This window comes from Chiroxiphia lanceolata, chromosome 3 (genome assembly GCF_009829145.1).
Source record: "Chiroxiphia lanceolata isolate bChiLan1 chromosome 3, bChiLan1.pri, whole genome shotgun sequence".
In the NCBI taxonomy this organism is placed as follows: domain Eukaryota; kingdom Metazoa; phylum Chordata; class Aves; order Passeriformes; family Pipridae; genus Chiroxiphia; species Chiroxiphia lanceolata.
Genome location: NC_045639.1, coordinates 41458012 through 41478052, shown reverse-complemented (window position 1 = coordinate 41478052; position 20041 = coordinate 41458012).

Below are 20041 nucleotides of genomic sequence, written 5' to 3'. Positions count from 1 at the left end.
TCCTTTAGTATTTACATGGAGAAAGATTTCCAACGCCTACTGGTTGTTTCATCGAGCAGAACTCTCCACCATAGAGAAAAAAAAAAAAATATTTTTAGCATGGAGAGTAATTGTCCATTGGAGCACAAAACTGTCTTTCAAAGTTAAAAGAACCTTGGGATTTTTTTTGTTTCCCCAGAGATTGTGAATAAAGCCCTTCTGCATCCCAGATGTTATGCACTTGATTCAGAAAACAACACAATCCAAGTTCGTATAGCCTGCATGATATGTATGACATTGAGTAATAGTCACACTGCTTTACCTTAAATATATGCATTTTCCTTAATGGCTTAGAAAAAAAAAATGGCACAGAAAGAAAAAGTGCTTTCATAAACTGCTGGTTAGCTGCAGAGATGGAGCTGGAGGACAGAACACCTGGGTATCTGCAAGTTGGGAAAGCCTATTTACCTACTCTCTGATCTTGACCTTAGCTCAAAAGGGCAAGTGAAACCAAATGCTAAGGAAAGCCTTATTGTAAATCTTTCTTGGGAAGCAAAGACTGAAGCTATTACAAAATGGTTCACAGCCTGACTAGGGAGGAGCCCAGAATTATGAGCCAAATTTCTTCCCTCCCAGGTGCAGGCAGCTTAAATGGGCTACAGACATGTTTCATGATGTAGTACCAGGCAGAACAGGGTGGTGCTGGCACCAGATTTGGTGGCTGGGGAGCAGAGGCAGTGCCACAGTCCACTTGGACTGTGCTCCAGCATGAAAAGCAGCACATCCACTTGCAATGCTGACTATCTTCCTCTGCAAAAAGGAAAGCCCGAAGAAACCCAACCAGCACCACAGCTATTGGGCACTGCTTGTCTTGGCTCATAGTGCTGTCATTTGATCAACGTTGTGTCACTTGATTTTGTTAAATGAGAAAGAAAAGGTGAAAAGAACACCCTGCCCCTCACAGCCATACATGATTTGTCATTGCTAATTTTCTATAATGAGCTGTAGCAAATGAAACCAGTCTCTCTCCATTAATCCTGATGGGAAATGTTTCTTCTTTGTCTTCTCAACAAGTACCCCAAATTTTTTGAATCAATACACTACAGCTGTACCAAATCCCCAGCCGTCCACAAAACTTCTCCCTAGCATTGTGAGCACAAGGCTGCAACACAGAACAGCTCCTTTCATTATGACATGGGAATAGTAAGGCATCACCAGCATTATTTCTTTCTTCCTGCTGTGTGAATTTCTTTTTATCCTGAATTGAAAATGTAATATTGATTGAGTCTACTATAGAGGAAAAAAAAAAAAACTAAAAAAAAAATTAACCAGCAATATTGTCTCCTTGAAGAGAAATAAATCACCAGGCCTGGTTAATGTCTTCTCTTCTGCAGCCTTAGTTCTTCAGCTTTAGGAAGTTCTTCCCAGAAGATATATTGAGGTCAGCAGAACAATCATTCAGGGATTTCTTTATTCACTTTCCCCATAAATTGGTAACAGAGCCTTATCTTTTGCAAAAGATATTGGTAAGCTTCAAGTTTTGCCTCCAGCTGTTAACGGTCACTGGGTCATTTGTTATGGAAGGTGGTATTTAGCCCTAGGAGTTGAATCAATAGAAGAAAATAATCCCAACTCCTGTGTATGGACTGTCCACTAGAGAAACCTAAGCAAAGCATCTGATGTCTTGTGGTCAGGAGCTCCCAGGGTGCTTATCCTTCCCTCCAGTCAGTCCACCCCTGAGTTAAAGGCTCAGGCAGACACATGCGCTCCACGTTCATCCCTCTAACACCTTTAACATGTGGCTTATGCATGTCCTAAATGGTGCACCAATTTGAAAGAAAGGAGGATACTTCATACTGGAATTCAAGAATTTTTCCCCACTGCTGCTAGTCATATTTTCATTTCAGCTCTCCTCTTTGATCTCCCTGCAGAGCATCCTGCCTTTGCCATGGCCTGGCACATCAGCTCTGAGAAACAGGTGGTTGTGGCAGTCCTCACCCCTGCACTCTGCAAATGCATGTGGGCACGCACACCCCTCCTCGCACGCACGCTCCATCCGAGGGAATAAACAGAGCCCAGATGCTTTACCCTGACTCCTTTGGGTTGAAGTCTACTGAAAGCCTGATGCTTAGGGGAGGCAGGCATGCTCATCAAGGACTGAAGATCCCCAGAGCACAGGTCAGAGAAAGCTCTTTTCAGCCAAGTCTTGCACACATCTGCCTCTTCGGAGGTTGAAGCCAGCCAAGCAGAGAGCAGAGCTATTTGTCTTTAACCCCACACCCAAATTGTCTACTAATCTTCTCCCCCTCCCTGTAAAAACACTGACAGAACACCACCAGATAGGCAAGACAGCTTAGTTCTACTAGTTGAAGTAGGAGGCAAAGGTACATTTTGGACAGGCAGGGGCTTGCCCCAGCCATTCTCCCAGAAGAGCTAATCTCATCACAGAACGACAGGAAGAGCTACAGGACCCAGTTGGCACCGCAGGTCCAGGCTCTCACAGAGGGTTATCAGCTGCAGTGGTACCTTCTCACACCTCCTTTCCCGGCAAAGCAAACTCATCTGCCTGGAGATACAGCAAAAGCAAATTCAAGAGTCAAGGATAGCCTGGATCTCTGTTTGACCCTACCAGAGCTGGGCTGTGTGAGCATGGGCTTTCAGTACCTCACTGTACCAGTCTCAGCTAGAGTTAACATATCAGTCCTGGGTGGTTACTGTGTAGTTCAGTTACCGGTTGTGGAAGACTTTAGAGAAATAGGAAAGATGAATCTCTCATGCCTCTCATTGCCTATAGGCAATTCCAAACTACCCCCAAATAATTAGCAGTGCTGCCCACTGAAAGCAGATGAAAGGGCAGACGTCTCCATCCCTCAGGGCTTTTAAGCACATCAGTGATTTTGAGAATGCAAATCTGAGTCCCTAGTAAATTTTACCAACAACCTTACAATAAAAACATGGCATATCGTCAAGGCTACTGTCCAAGCTGAGCTTTCTAGTCAGGCTAGGCTGAAATCCACATGCCTCTCTGTTCTTGGTGAACCTAGTACTCACCTGTCAGGTCTCCTTGCCAGTCTATAGGCACCCCCATGCAAGGTTGCACTGTGCATCTGGCAGAGGATGTTCAGACCCTTTTTTCCACATAAGCCTGTGACTTTGAACACCAGCTTGATTTTGAAAACACCTACAGTGGTTCAGTGAGGCTTGGGGTAATTGCAAAGATATCATGGTCCTCTGCAGTTAGGTATGGCTTTGTGTAACCCTGAATTGATGTAGAAGAAATAAAGCTTGTAAGACATCCTCCATGAAGCACGTGGCATAGGAAAAAGCAGACACTGTGTAACTACACAGACTGCAAAAAACAGCACCCACTAGAGGTCAAGTTTTTCCTTGCAACTTGGTGAGAAGATTTCAACCATACGCTCTTGTAAATCTGCATGTTACTGAATGCAGCTTAACTCTCACTCAGATTGAAAACAATGCCCCAGCAGGAGCCTGCTGCTTCAACTCCCAGCCACTGGCCAAGACTGTTCACTTCAAGACTCACCAAGAGGTAGAACAACTTCTCCCATGATATTTGGGGCTAAAAGAAGGGTTTGATGACTTTAACTACTGTTCACATGAAGGAACTATGTTGCTCTGCATCTGGGAGGCAATGAGTTTCAGCAGGCACCACTCACATGGATGAGTCCAGTGAGCAGCTCAACTTCCCCCCGCCTCAGCTACTCCCCTGATAGTAATTTTTAGCTTCTCTTTCCACCTTCTGATGCTCTCTGGAGACCTTGCCTCCTTCTTCAGGTTTCCCCTTGGAGATATACACCTTCTCTAACAGACAATACAGCACAAGAATTTATATCAACAGCTGTTCAAAGAAGAGCTTCTCCTGCACTTTAATGTACACATTCCCACTCCACTGTCTCCTAGGCTAAACACAGAGTCTTGAACCAAACCTCACCTGCCCTTCCAGGTGTCATAAGCTATAGCTGAATTTGCTTTAGCAGGGGGAGGGGACTAGAAGATCTCCAGAGGTCCCTTCCAAATTCAATCATTCTGTGATTCTGTGATAAGAGGCGGAAAAAGCTCAGGAAGTAAACAGCACTACTTAGTTGAGTTTCAGATCTGCCAAGTGTTCCCTGCCACTTTTAATCATAAGTCAAAATAATCCTTTAAGAGGTTTTGCTGGAGGGAGCATTAAAGTGTGCAGGATCATGTAGAGTTCTCCAAGGAGAGTCACAAAGTGATACCAGGAAAAAAATGCAGGCAAGAGGCACACCACTGATATGGCTCCGAAGTTCTGCTCTTAAAATGCTAGAAAAACCTGAGATTAGACAGATATTGACAAAGGATTCTTGTAATGGCAACCAGTAAGTGCATTTCATTTCCAAATTGCATCTTTACAAGAAGCACTGACCCAGACATAAAACATAAGCACAAGCAACAATTTGGAGTAACGGCTGAGCTGCTTAAGGAAAGCTTGACCTAAGGTAATAAGATAAAGACCTCCAATGTCTGCAACAACATCCCTACAGCATTTGAACTCTGCTTGGGCTCCTCATGTGTCTTTCCCCTTTGAAACTGGTATAAGACAGCCCTCTCTTAGTTCATCTCTTTTGTGCTTATAAAATAACAGGAATGATGACATTTGCACACAAACTTTGCACCAGAAGGTAGGCATTGCAGCAGTAAAGGACAAACCTGGCTCCTTCAGCTCACAGACAGATGTGAAGCTTTCAGAAGGTGAAAGAAATTTGCTCTTGCAATAAACAGAAAACAGATTCAGGCCAGACACTGCAGAATTTCTACAGGTTACCCATGAGTGACACTTTTCACTCATTAAGGCAGGAGATGTGGGGTGGGTTTCTTTAAAGGGCACAACTTAGCATAGCTCATTTCTTGGATCCCTTTAAGTGAGGGCTTGTAGGATCTCAGAGCCCATTATGCATTTCAAGATAACAGCCATGACATCATTGGATTCACTAAGGAAAACACTACCTTAGATTCATTCTTTTCATTTCCCCACTCATCCCAAACATCTTGTGAACATTTTACCCCTAGCTGAAACAAATTCCCTTTTGTAAAGGGCATGGGAATCTTTCTAATGTAATGATGCTTTACAACAGTTTTAAAAAGGAAAAGAAAAGATGCTGTCCTCATTTTTAGCTACAATAAGGAAATAAAAAATAAGTCAGCAAGGCTAAAGATTAACTAAGAAGAGCAAGGTATATATTTTTCCAAAGCAGGATCTGTCTTTAGCCATCTCTTTAATTAACTATTGACAGACACAAAGGGACACAGACCCATCTTCTCAGCAGTCCTATCATGACAGAGGCAGTTACATATTCATATACAGTGCCTTTCCCAGAACAGTCCACAGACTGAGTCCCTATCATCACTACACCGCCAGCAAGACAGTGCAGAAGGTAGTATATGCCCCATTCCTCGCATTATATGGAGTATTAATTAAAAAAAAAAAAAAAGAACAACAAGCAGCCTTCTTAATGAAGGAAGAAGGTGAGATAAGGATTTCGGCCTTAAACACCTGGAGTTTGCAGCAGTATCATTCATGTCAGACTATTTTGTGCGGAAGAAATTTTGTGCTTTAGACCAAACCCAGGACAGGAACTTCTTTCTCCCTTGAAGGATTTGCAGTCTTACAAACCTAGTATAAAACAGCCAAATAGCCTCCTTCACCCAGGTTCATTGATCAAGACAAAAACCTGTGTCCAAGTGTGGAAATAATCTAAAGAAACAAGGGTTCCCCACCATTTGCCTGCTCTGCATAGCAATCTCCTGCTGGAAGGCCTTCCTCCACCTACAGATCATTTCTATACTGCACCCCACATTGGAGGCACCTTCCCCACTCCCTGCTTATCCTCCATCCTACCTGATGAGTAGCATGCACTTACCAAGAAGTAGCCCACTCCAAGGAAGCAAAGAAACACTCCATGACACTCAGAGGTAGGAGAGAGGAATTTGCCATTCCCACCACTGTCTCTCATCAGTTTCACACTGAGAGGGCGAGGAAGGGATTGTCTCACCAATGACCCACCAAAACCAAGTTAAAGCAAATGCAGAGATCAGCAACCATCAGTTCATAGATAGATATATCACATTTCATGCAGCAATCGGGGCAGAGATTGTCTAGATAAGGGCAAGATAATCAGGACTGGCTGGCAGAATCTGCAATTCCCTCTTTGGAGAGCACAATATCCCCAGTTAATCCACAGGGTCATTTCTTCCTTCTCCACCTCTAAGCCCTTTGATACTACTAATTCCTATCTGCACATAAAAGACTGTTTTCATCGTGACATGAGCTAATTGACTGATTCTGATGTGGTAATTATCTGGTAAAGGTAGGTCTACATTTTCTTATTTAACACAAATGCTGCAATTCTTGTGCCAGGGAAGCTTCTGACAGTGGCTGGGCACATGTCAGATGGCCTTGCTGCAGTGCACTGCTTCATGATGCCGAAGAGCTGCTGTGAACAAAGCACCAGGGTGTTCTGCATCAGGAGATACAAAGGGACAGAGCAGGACCAGGGGAAAGTCCACATCTGCCTCAGAAATAACTCCACTGGTGAATCCCCAACAGCCTATTGAACCAGGTCATACTTTAACGCATCAGACATGTTTTGTATGAAAGCTCTGGCACATCCATATCTGTGTCAGATGATGCTTAACCAGTTTTGAAGTATCTCTCTTATTTGATGAGCCTGTTTTGACCATAGCCATGTCACAGGTGGTACTGCCAAATAGTCTGCAGACAAGGATCAAGTTCCATTGAGCCCCACTGAACCAGGGAACAGGATGCACAGCCCTAGGAATCCTGGCAAAGCAGCTTTTCATGTGCCATCAGCTTACTCTGCAAATGATACTGAATTTTAAGTCTCAAATGATCTACAAAACATGATGTTTCTCCTCACCTTACCCCCATTCCCCACCCTAGGGGCCATATTGCCCTCCTCTCCACTTCCAGCTTGGAGACTTAATGAAGTTTCAGTAATTCTCTTCACTCTCTGGTCAGCAGTAAGTAGATAAATCACACAGAATCACAGAATCAAGTAGGAAAAGACCTCTCAGATCACAGAGTGCAACCTATGACCCAACACCACCTTGTCAACTAGACCATGGCACTAAGTGCTACATCCAGCCTCTTTTTAAATACCTCCAGGGATAGTGAATCCACCACCTCCCTGGGTAGCTCATTTCGATGTCTGGTCACTCTCTCTGTAAAGAATTTCTTCCTAATGTCTAACCTAAACATCCCCTGGCACAGCTTAAGATGGTACCCTTTGTCCTACTGCTGGTTGCCTAGAGGAAGAGACTGACCCCCACCTGGCTACAACCTCCTTTGTAGAGAGTGATGAGGTCTCCCCAGAGCCTTCTGTTCTCCAGGCTAAACAGCCCCAGCTCTCTCAGCTGCTCCTCATAGGGCCTGTGCTCCAGTCCCTGCACCAGCCTTGTTGCCCTTCTTTGGACACGCTCCAGCACCTCAATATCCTTCCTGAACTGAGGGGTCCAGACACAGCACTCAAGGTGCAGCCTAACTACTGCTGAGTACAGGTGCAGAATCACTTCCTGGTCCTGCTGGTCACACTATTCCTGATACAGGCCAGGATGTCATTGGCCTTCTTGGCCACCTGGGCACACTGCTGGCTCATGTTCAGCTTCCTGTCAGTCAGAACCTCTGGATCAATTTCTGCCTGGTCACTCTCCAGCCACTCTGTCCCCAGCCTGTAGCACTGCAGGGGGTTGTTGTGGCCAAAGTGCAGAACTCAGCACTTGGTCTTGTTAAACATCATAGCGCTGGATTCAGCCCATCTATCCATCCTGTCCAGGACCCTCTGCAAAACCCTCCTACCCTCCAGTAGATTGACACTCCCCCACAACTTGATGTCATCTGCAAATTTGCTGATGGTGGACTCAATCCTTTCATCCAGATCATCAATAAATATATTAAACAGGACTGGGCCCAACACTGATCCCTGGGGGACACCACTAGTGACTGGCTGCAGCACTGTTCATCACCACTCTCTGGGCCCGGCCATCCAGCATGTTCTTAACCCAGCACAGAGTGCCCCTGTCCAAGCCATGGGGTGCAGCTTTTGAGAAGTATGCTGTGGGAGACGGTGTCAAAGGCTTTGCCAAAGTCAGATAGACCACATCCATAGCCTTCCACTCATCCACCAGGCAAGTCACCTGATCATAAAAGGAGATCAGGTTGGTCAGACAGGACCTGCCTCTCCTAAACCCGTGCTGGCTGGGTCTGATCCCCTGTCTGTCCTGTAGGTGCCGTGTGATCACACTTAGGATGATCTGTTCCATAAACTTGCCAGTCAGTGAGGTCAGACTGACAGGCCTGTAGTTTCCTGGGTCTTCCTTCCAGCCCTTCTTGTGGATGGGCATCTGTAATAGATTGATTACAAGATGGATTCTGCTTTGTCATTGTCTTGAGCATGGAGCTAAAAAGCCTTGACGCCACAGCTAGGCTGCTGCAGGAGCAGAGCTACTTGCAAAAGCTCCAGGAGGCACCTAGCAAGCCATCAGAGGAAGGTAAACGAGTAAAAAGTTGTTACAATCAAGAATACGGCAAGGACTTACTCTTCCAAATAAAGTATGCCAGGCAGATCTTGCTTGCAGGCTGAGGGACCAGCCAAGGTACACTCAGGGCCCATCTTGGTACCAGGTGAACTTTGCTTGGATACTGGTGAACTGGCCAGTGGGCATCTGGGGATACCACGGTGAGGGTATTCAGGGCTGTGCCTGGGAACTGCTGTGGGAGCTGCTGCCACCCTATTACCCTGTGGTTTGGTTCATTCCTCAGAGGCTACAGGGCAACCAGAGAAGAAGCCCAGCAGAGATCTACTAGCTTGCAAGCCAGCGGCACTTCATGATGGTGGTAACTCCTGTCCTGTGCTTTTAAATGCAGTTACCCTTAGCGTTTCCTACTTTTCCATCTTCCTTCCTCTTCTCTGCTCTTTTGTATTACAAAATAAAGCTGAATTATGGTTTTGGGATCCAGCATCTGGCCTCGTTTGTGCCTTAATCTCACTTATGGGAATGTTTTAGAACCTGGTTCCCTTCTGCATCTAAGCAGATTGGAACAGTGTCACATTAGCCAACTTCCAATCATCCATCTCTGGTGAGCCAGGACTGTTGATAAATGATAGAGAGCGGCTTACCTCCCTCATCACCCTAGGATGGATCCCATGTGGTCCCATAGACTTGTGAGGATCCAAGTGGCTCATCCTCCTGGCTTACAGGGGGGCTATTTGACTCACTATCCCTGTCTACCAGCCTAGGAGGCCAGTTGTCCTGAGGACAGCCTGTCTTGTTGAAACCTAAGGTCAAAAAGGTGTTAATTACTTCAGCCTTTTCCTTGTCTTAGGTAACTATGTTCCCCTCTATGTCCAACAAAGAATGGAGGTTTTCCTTGCCCCTCCTTTTGCTATCGATATATTTATAAAAACACTTTTTGTTATCATTAACAGAAGTGGACAGATTAAGTTTAAATTGTGCTTTTGCCTCTCTAATTTTCTTTCTAGGAATGTAATTAGGTCATGTAAACACGAGTTGCCTGCCCTTTATTCCAAATGTGATAAAATCCCTTTTTTCCCCCCTAATTTCCTGCAAAATCTGCCTATTCACCCAGGCCAGTCGTCTTCCCTGCCAGCTTGCCTTTCGGCACATAGGGACAGCCTGCTTCTTCAAGATTTCTTTCTTGAAGTAAGTCCATCCTTCCTGGACCCCTTTGTTTTTAAGGGCTGTTTCCCAAGGTACTCTCTGCTGAACCAGCCTCCTGAACAGCCCAAAGTCTGCCCTCTGGAAGTCCAGGGTAGAGGTTTTGTTGACGCCTTTCCTTACTTCATCGAGTATTGAAAACTCTATCATTTCATGGTCACTGTGCCCCAGGCAGCCTCTGACCACCACATCTCCCACCAGCCCTCCTCTGTTTGTCTAGTGGAGCCCCAGCAATGGTAGGGTCATTTAGCAGCTGAAGAAGGAAATTATACTCCGTACACTCTAGGAATCTCCTAGACTGCCTCTTCTCCACTGTGTGGAGTTCCCAGCAGACATCCGGCAGGTTAAAGTCACTCAGAAGAAAAAGAGCTGGCAATTTTGAAACCTCTGCTGGCTGCTTGTAGAATAATTCATCACCTGCTTCATCCTGATTGGGTGATCTATAACAGACTCCCACTGGGATGTCAACCTTGCTGGCCTTCCCCTTGATTCTTATCCGTAAGCACTAAACGTTATCGTCACTGACCAAGTTCTGCAGAGTCAAGAGACTCTCTAACATACAGAGCCACCCCTCCACCTCTCCTACCTCGCCTATCTCTTCTGAAGAGCATGTAGCCATCCATGGCCACACTCCAGTCATGTGAGTCATCCCACCATGTTTCTGTGATGGCAACTACATCAGTTTCCTGCTGCACAATGGCTTCCAGCTCCTCTTGCTTGTTTCCCAAACTGCTTGCGTTGGTGTACATGCACTTCAATTGGGTTGCTGATATCACTCATAACCCTGGCTTTCCACCCTTAGGCTTATCTCTGGAGAGCCTGGTTTCAACTCCTTTCCCCTTCAAACCTAGCTTAAAACCCTCTTGATCAGCCCTGCCAACTCACATGCTAAGTTTCTTTTGCCCTTGCTAGATAGATGAAGCCCATCAGACTCTAGCAGGCTTGGTACCATAAAAATTGCCCCATGATCAAATAATATTGAGGAACAGGCACTGTCTTCTGCCCAGAGCAGATATGCTATGTGACTAAGAGAGAAGGAACATTTTATTTTGGGAAGGCACTTCTAAATTTTGTTTCAGGGTAGGGAATACTAACTATCTTGGAGCAAGCCAGGACCAAAAGACCTTTATCCTTTCTGGATCCCTTTCCCCACCCACGGCGTGGGGCGGCCCAGTTCTAGTTCCGTTTCCGTCTGAAGAACCATTCTGACGTCTTGAAGGATGGGGAAAGGGAACTCCAGGGGTTTTCTCAGGGGTTTCTTCTGGTCCTGAGGCTGGAGGGGAGAACTGCCCTCCCCTCCCCCCACACACGTGGTCCCATGGCAGGCACAGAGACAGCACACTGGGCGTGGAGAGGAGGCAAGAGAGCGTTTATTGCTGGGGATGTTACATTTATAGGGTTTAGGAGGATGCACAGAGTAACCAATTAGAAGTCTCAAGGGGCTTACAGGAACACCCAATCACAGGAAGGGGTTAACAAAGGCCAATGGGAAACACCTCAGGACACCTTCCCAGGACATTCCTGAGATAACATTACCGTGGGGAGTGTTGGGAAGAAGAAGCATGTGTTTGCAGTATAGTATAGTATGGCCAGTCTTCGCGAACGAAGATTTGGGAAGGGTCTTTACCCTTCGAGCCTGCGCAGTGGATTTTTTAGGTGAGATACAGTGTGCGCTGAGCTGAGCCCACCCTTTAATCCTGAGGTTCATCTGCCGGGGCCGAGCAAGCTTGGACGGTGGCAGTGAGGTCCTCAGGACGTAGGTTTGTATAGAGTGACCTTCTCTTAGATGGATGGCCTTACAGGGCTAACGAGCTCCATCTACCCGGGGGACTTTTTCTCTTGACCGGGAACCGAACCCGGGCCGCGGCGGTGAAAGCGCCGCATCCTAACCACTAGACCACCAGAGGGCCCCAATGTGTTTGCAAGGACCACCAAAAGCCATTTTAAGACACATTTAAACAACAGATTTCCCATATAATGCAGGTTTAGCGCTACAATCCTTCTCTAACACCCATCAGTCCACACACTCTGAATAAGTTCCAGACATGGTTAAGCCAAGCAGGTCAGGGCTATCTGTCTGCACCCCTGTGCTGAGTGTCTGACTTGTGAGCCAGTGTAAGTACATCTATCTCTTCCCTCCTCCCATACACCTCACTAGAGGTATTGAATCCCAGTGCCACCAAAATTAATGGCAATTTACAACCACTAGTGTGTCGGGAAAAAGGCTGGCCATGCTCTGGATCAGCTCCTGACTTTTGGCCTAATAAAAGAGCCTGGACAGGGAACTGAGAGCCCAGCCATATTTACAGAAGAATACATGAAGCTTGCTGAGAGAAACCCTGCTATAGGCCACTATGAAGATGCCACAGTCTCATAGCAGATGGCAGCATCATATGCTGAAACATTTTTTAAAGCACTTTACATGTCAGGAAGCAGTCATATCAGGTTAGCAGTTCACAAGCACACTGAAGTTCAGAAATTAATTTACTGCTGTCCCAACACTTCCCAAATGGCACTTGTGAGCCTTGCTGCCTCTCAATCACTGTATTGCTATATCCATGCTCCAGTAGACGGAAAATGCATTTTATGTGGTTTTCCCCCCCCACTATGGATTCCAAACACATAACTATTCAGAAAGACTGCACAATCCATCTGCCTTGCCTGGTTTTGTACATCTTTAAAGTAAACACTTTGAATAGACCCAAGGTCCAACAAGTTATGGTTGCAGCACCCACAAGAACATGACCTCCACTAGTTGGCTTCAGACAACATTAGTATTGCAAACTCTGTAACACAAAACATAGTCCAGTCAAATACTGAGCTCATGATGTTATCCCATCACTGTTCCCCATTAAGCTTAAAGTGTTCAATAGTAGATGTGTTAGGTGTTCACTTCACAAGCCCCTCCAGCATCCTCAGTTACAGAAGGCATGGAGGATGCTCAGAAGCTTAGTGAAGCGGTCATTTACTTTAAGCCATGCCCTGATCCCTCAATGCTGACAATTTTTAAATTTTTCAGTTAAATTTAATAACATGGAATGTGTTCCGACTTGGTCATAGCCTCCTTTGAGTACAGGTTTCAGGTGGATATTTAAGTAGTCACACACCTCAACAGCCTCTTTAAAGAATATTACTCTTGGATGAGCATATAAAAGTGTTCCCTCTGTCTCAGCAGAGACATTAGCAAGTTAATTTTTTTCCTCAAGTAAGTGGGTACTGTCAAGGATATCCGAACAATTACCAAGAGGGATTACCCAAGAGGGACAGCTCAGATTCAAACAGTGAAATGCCAGTGAGTAACCTGAGCTGAGCCATCCCCTGTGGGGACTGGGACCCTGAAATTGCAGCATTAAGCCAGAGAATGAGGAATGTTAGAAGTCAAAGATGAAGCTGGGGTGAGATTAATCTCAAAGGTGAGCAATGTAAACTGTGATCTGTGATTTTAAGATTGCTTGCATCTGCATAACCAGCACTATAGTAAGAAAATAAGAACACTTAAGAAAATTCCTGGATTATATTTAAATAAATCCCTGATTATGCTATCCCTTAAGGCAAGTTCGAAGGTTAGTAAGGTTTTCTTGCCTCCTAAATGTACAATTGAGGCTGCACTCTGAAAAAGACAAATTATCACTGTCAACCAGAACCCGGACTGGGGAAAGGCAGCAGCACCTTACTAGAAAGGTCCTACTGGGGTCCAGGGAAAAAAAAAATTAAAAAAAAAAAAAAAAATCACTAGCACACCACAAAGCACTACCTGATAATTCTGTGTTTCTCTGACCCAACATGGCCAGGTCCCATAGGCTACAAATTCATGGATTACTGTAATCCATACAAATGTAATTACAGATCTCTATGGCTCTTAGCAAGCTCTGCATACTGGCTGTGTGCAGAACTATGAGTACTTCTCTAATCTCATTTTCTGATTTTTTTTTCTCCCCAAAAGCACATCACCAAGTCTTCCTTTTCCCAGACTGAAGTCTGATGCTTTTGATCTCTGAGGACTGAAGACTACATGTTGCCCATCACAAAAGCTTACTTTTTCTTATCTCTTCCTCCACATTCCTTTTAGTCTGTATGACCACAAGAAAACATTCAGGAGAGACATCAGGCAATGAGTTTTGTAACACCAGTCAGATTTTAACTGCAGACCTGTGACCTGCTCCTAGAATACATGTGAGACTACACTATCCTTGTATTTTCTCCACCGATTCTGCTTCCAGTTCCTCCACTTGAGACCTAGTATTTGGGTATTCCCAATTCTGGAGAGGAAGATCACTGTGCTCTGGGACACTACTGCAAGAGGGAGAGCACTGATTAAATTGGCAGCTCACCCTAGCTCCGGTGCCTAGTTAGTCTGGGAAGGCAGAGGAGGAAGGCAAGCTCAAGACCAATTCAGCATCTTACCCAACAGCTTTCAGGAATCCTATGGAGGCCACACAGGTAACAAGTTATCAAGTGTCAGTTCACCCAGAGGCTGCTTCAGGAACAGGCAATTAAAAAGCAGCCATAAGAGGAAGTTTCCAGCCTGTCACCTGTATCACTCTCCCAGACATCCTGTGGGGGTGTAAATGCTGCAAAGGATGCCCTTTCTGACAGCCCCAGCTCTTGGCACTCCCAGAGCGGATGGGGAGCTAGACCAGCTCCCTCTCACACAGCCAACACGCTCCATCCCTACGCTGCAGGGACACCGGCAGAACTCAATTTCTCTGACCTATTGCATTAATGGCCCTGCGATGGAGACAGACAAGAACTACGCCAGTTAATAGCAGTTATAATGAGGGAGAGAAACAATCCTTTTTCCAGTTGAGGTCGATAACAAGGCTCCCATGGGTACCTATGGGAAGCAGATTAGGACTGTTACAGGAAATTAAGACATACGCAGAAGAGTGTCAAAGGAACCCTCAGAGGAGTTTCAAAATTCCTGCAGCCTGATGAGAAATGATTAATTTATTTTCCCAGGTGGATTTTAGGAGAAGAGGCAGAGTTGCACGTATGGTAGAAATGCCATGCATTCACTGATAATAGGTAAACCACAAATGTTACTTGCTCAGCTGTAAAGCCTCTTCTCCATATGGATTCTTGCATCCACAAATGCAGATAGCATTCCCACCTTCCCCTCCAGCTAATGGAAACCTTGCTTGCAGTGTGCTTCACCTAAAAATAAAGTAGGGAGCCAGTAATAACTGGTCTTATTCCCTATCAGGGTATCTAATGCAGAGTGTTCCTTTAGCACAGACTTACAGCTTGAATGTGGAGCAGCTGCCCTGGCATCCAAACCAGAGCTGCAACCCTGCTGCAGAGATTCCAGTAGCCCTAAAACCTCAGCTGAGGAGAGGGCTCAAGGCATACTGGACAGGAAAATTTTTTTCTGAACCACTGACTTCTTCTACAGGCAGAAAGTTCTTAGCTTCAACAAACTGTATTATGGTTGTCCTGTGCAAGGCCCTGAGTTGGACTTGTAGGTCCCTTCCAATTCAGGACATGTAATGATTCTGTGATACGCTCCTAGCTGGTGAGAGTTTATCCCTTCCCAGTCTCTACTAGCCTCCCCAGTCTGGAGTCACAACTTCACTTCTCACACGATGAATTATATCTCCAGTAAGCCTGAACGGCCATTAAATTCAGTGCCAACCTGACTTCTCTGCTTTCAGCAGTCAGCATCAGAGACCATCCCCTGCTTGGAGCTAGTCCTCTCCCAGCCCATGTGCTCAGGGCCTACTCACCCTCCCCTCACATGCAGGTGGCCGCTGCTGTGCCAGTTAGTATCAGTTCCAGTTTTACTTCCTAATGTGAAGACGTGCATTTAGGACAGAAACCAGACAGCCCGCCTGACTTCACTGAGCAGCCAGGTCCCAAACAGCTGATGTTGCATTATCAGCCAGGACCACATCTGAATACTGACTTATTAGTTACCTGTCCTCTGGCCATTCAGAGCAAACCAAACAGAAATCATTCATAGTCTCTGAAGAGCTGCTCCTTTTTAAGTTCAAGGCTCACCTGCATTCGCCACCTTCCAACACCAGAAAAATGTTTGCTTTCCCCTTTGATGCAGCACTTTACTGTTTTGAAAAGCAGGTCTTGAATGCCAGTTTTCCAGGTAGCTAGGTTAGGACTACCATACATTTCAGTTTAGGCCAGAATAGTGTAGTTTTTACCATGATGATGAGTTTAACACTGCTGCTTGACAGCACAGTGCAGCAGGTAACACTTACAGACCCGGGAACACCAGCGTGTATGTTGATCCTGGACAACAACAGAAACCCACAGACCAAAACTCACTCAGATAATAGCATTTCATGTGAAAAAGCAGGACTGTCCTTGTCCTCTATGGCAGCTCCTTACTGTCTCCACCCCAGCATGACCTGGGGGTTGGAGTAAAAGACTCTGCTTATCTTCCATTTTTGGAAGTGGGACTCCACAGATAAAATAGCAAAAAATAGAAAAAACACTGCTCCCCTTCCAAACAGAGGTGAACATCTGTGATTATATTTTCTCAGTTACTTCTCACTATCATCTGAGATTCTATCCCAATAGGAATACAATATCTGTATTTCTCCTATATTGTCTCCTTCTGTTTGTCTTCCAGGAGCCAAAGAGGCTCTGCTGGTTTTCCAAAGAGAGGAATGCTCAAGCTTCTCACCAGTTTCTGAGGAAGCTGCAGGTGCTATGACCTATGAAGACGAGAATCCTTCAGGTCAGGTGCTTACATACATACTTTGAATCAAGTTTGTTCAATTTAACAGAAGCCTGGATCAGGGCTCAGGAGGTCAGTGGTGAAGGGTTGAAGAAAATGACTGTAGAGCAGAAAGAGGTTTGGCTGTCCCAGGAAGAACCATTTCCTGGAAGGGCTGGGAACAGGTAGAGTCAAGTGGAGCGCAAGGTTCTGTTTTTGACCATCCAGTGTCACAGTGGAAGCATCTCCCTTTGTAAGAACTATTTCATAGAGGATACTCAATGAATTAGTGATGCCAAAATCCTCCAAATGTCTTAGAATCATAGAATCAACCAAGTTGGGAAAGACCTCTGAGATCATTAAGTCCAACCCTTGATCCAACACCACCATAGTTATTAGACTATGGCACTAAGTGCCACATCCAGTCTCGCCTTAAAAACCTCCAGGGACGGTGAATCCACCACCTCCCCGGGCAGCAAGTTCCGGTGTCTGATTACTCTCTCTGTAAAAAATTTCCTCCTAATATCCAACCTAAACCTCCCCTGGCAGAACTTAAGACCATAAACTTCAACCTTTTCATTAGACTTTGAGACCTTCAAGATTGATTTCCCAGGTATTGTTGCACTTGCTTGTGGCACCTGGAGAAGAACTTCAATTGCAGGCTTTTGTTCCATTTCTAAAGTCAGCTCAAGAGTCATCTATATTTTCTCTTTTATTGTAGTTACAGTGAAAAGGTATACTTCAGAGGTTTTTTTGAAATGCTGACATCAAAAGCCCATATAAGATTAGCAAAGTACATGCTTGCTATACAGCCTTAAGGACTTCAGAAAGCTTTTCCCTTATTTATCTGCTATATTCAGCTCTCAAACATCGGGTTGTCTGTCTTAGATAGATAGATACCAGGGGTAGATAGAGAAAGGACAGAGCCAAAAAGATGCAGGGGATGCCAAATTCTTTACCATACAGAATTGTAGTAGGTTTCAAGTTAGAGCTCTCCTCTGCCCCAAACAAACACAGAAAATGCAGTTGGTGAGAGGAGTGGGGAGAAAAGAGCATTTGTAGCATGCAGGTCAGAGGTAATATGGCCCTCTTCCCCTTCCTTCATTGGCTCAGTCACAGATATAGCATCTGGAACAAATTAATTTCCCTTGGTGTGTTGCAGCCCTCTTGGTTGCACGCAGACTTTGTGGTCAGCATCTGCTGCCTTTCCTTACAAGTTCATGGCATGCTTTCAGCCTATCATCTCAGCACCTATGACTGTGGACTTTCAAAGTCTTTTACAACTGTGTACAAGATGGATCCTCAAACCCAAAGTTGAGACAAAATCTATATGCTAAATTCCATACACTGCCCAGATGAGAAATTGAACCTGGCTCTTCCTACAAGAAAAGCTAGGTACAAAACTTTAAAGGACCCACATCCCTTCAAAAGCCATAGCATAATCATCTGATTTCCTCAGGAAGATCTAAAGTCCCTACTGAGGAATGCTGTTATTTTGAATATACTTTTCTCTACCATTTCAAAAACCCGAGGTAAGATGTAAACACTTTCAATGTACTACACATTTTCACTACCACAGAGCATCACCTATAAGTTATGAAGGAGCAATGGTCTTGAAATTGCACACTAGAAACCCATCAAATGCACAGTTGCATAAAGATTTTTCTCTTAAAAGAAGTAGTAGCTTAAAGCATGAATTTCCGCTTTAGTGTCAACTTTTGAAGATTCTTTCACACATGAGGTGTATAGCTCAGAGGAACCTGATGTAAACAGGAAGAGGATGCAAGATATATAAACACAGAACTGCCAGAGATTGACATGAGCTACAGCATGCCAACCACAGATGACTCTTCATCCCTTAAATTCCTACTTCTCAAAGTTTCCTTCTGCAGACAGGTCCTTCCTCCTTTGTTAGCACCTCCTTTGGTTTCCTTTGCCACTAGCTCAAAGGAACATTCAAGCGCACCCTACAAACATGCCTAGTAAGGAATTAACTCATCCAGCACTACATGCCAGATGGATAAGATTTCCCTTTCCAGAAGGGGCAGGGGGACACTGTTCTGTGCATCAATGTGCCATCATCACTGGGAGGTGGCTGTGGAGCCTTGAAGGCAGGAAAAGATCTAGTGAAGAACAGGGGAAGAGAAGCAAAATATTGAAACCAGAGTGCTCACTTGCTGAAAGACCCTGGTGGCATGCAACAACCTTCCAGAGACCAGAGCTCTGACTCCAAAGCCATGGGCAGGAAGAGTTGCCTCCAAAACCTAGCTTCACACTAGCTCACCTTGATAACCCACCTGTTAGGACACCCTTGTTGTGGTCCTGTGTCTTAGCTGGGTTTAGACCGAGAATTCAGCATGCCACCCCCTGGCTGCTGAGACAGGACCTGCCCTTCCCTCCACTACTGTCTGCAGGTTCAGTTTTCACCAATAGGAATTCATGTTCTGGAGCGTCATAACTTGCTCGAGGTTGTGGTTACAGGACCCCAGTAGGGCTTATGGTATTTTCATTTGCTTAAGCCTGAAATAAAGAAACCTGGACAGGAAATCCCAAACATTAAGCTAAGGATCTGGGATATCTATCGTGGGTTTTCCTCTAAAAGCCTGAGAATCATATTGCTCCTTTAGCACGTGCAGAGTCTCAGCTCCTACAGTAAAAAGCCCCTCTATCTAAATGCTTCCTCCACACACTTGCCTTTCCTAGCTGTTTCTCTAGCACTACCTTACACAACTTGGGGTTTCCTTCTCACCCTTTTCACTTCATAGTGCAGCATAAGTAGAAAACTCTGCTAGGTAAGGAGGAGAGAGGTTTAATCCTCCTTTGACAGATCCAGCAGGCCAAGAGATGACCCTGGGCAGATGTTTGTGCTCTTATGATTGCAGAGCAATTAATTGTGAACAAGAATAAACACACAATATAAACAAAAAAACCCAAGACCAAAAGGTACATCATCAGTAGTACTGCCATTTATAAGGAGTGTACACGTGACAATTTGCACAGAATGAGAGGCAGGAAATAGCATTTTGCATTTCACTGATAATACAGATGTGAATTGGCCTAGCTCAAATGGCTTTCACTTGTCATCTAATGCTTCAGCTTAGTTCAGCAAAGGCAACAACCTCTCTTTTTGATGACATTTGTTGTGTTCCATATTCATCTTTGCTGTGCACTAGGGATCCCTATCTGGGGGAAATCTGAGGACTGAGTTTCAACCAAGGGGAAAAAACTAAACCCAGCAACAAAACCACGTCTTCTTGGGGTAATACAGAGCTTTCTGTTAAGGAGGATCCCCCAGCAGCTAAGCAATGAGGCACAGAATTTGTTTGTAGGTTTATTGAATGCCAGTCCTTGCTGGAAACAACCTGTACACACAGACTTCTCCCGGACTGTTCTCTACCTGACTGGAGCAACTCAGTGTGGGCCAGATCACACCCTGCCCAGCCTATGCTGCAGCTGGCTGTCCCCATAGCACCACAGAGCATCAAGCAGTTACAGAGCAGGCCAGGACAGTGGCAAGGACAAGCTCCAAGTGCCAAGTCATCCTTGCTCCTCCCTGTTACTCATTGTTCTTCCAGAAAGCTTTCTGCTCTCACCCAGCAGCAAGAACTAAGTTCTATCCCCTTTGAGGGAGCGGAAGGCTTTCCCTTCCGC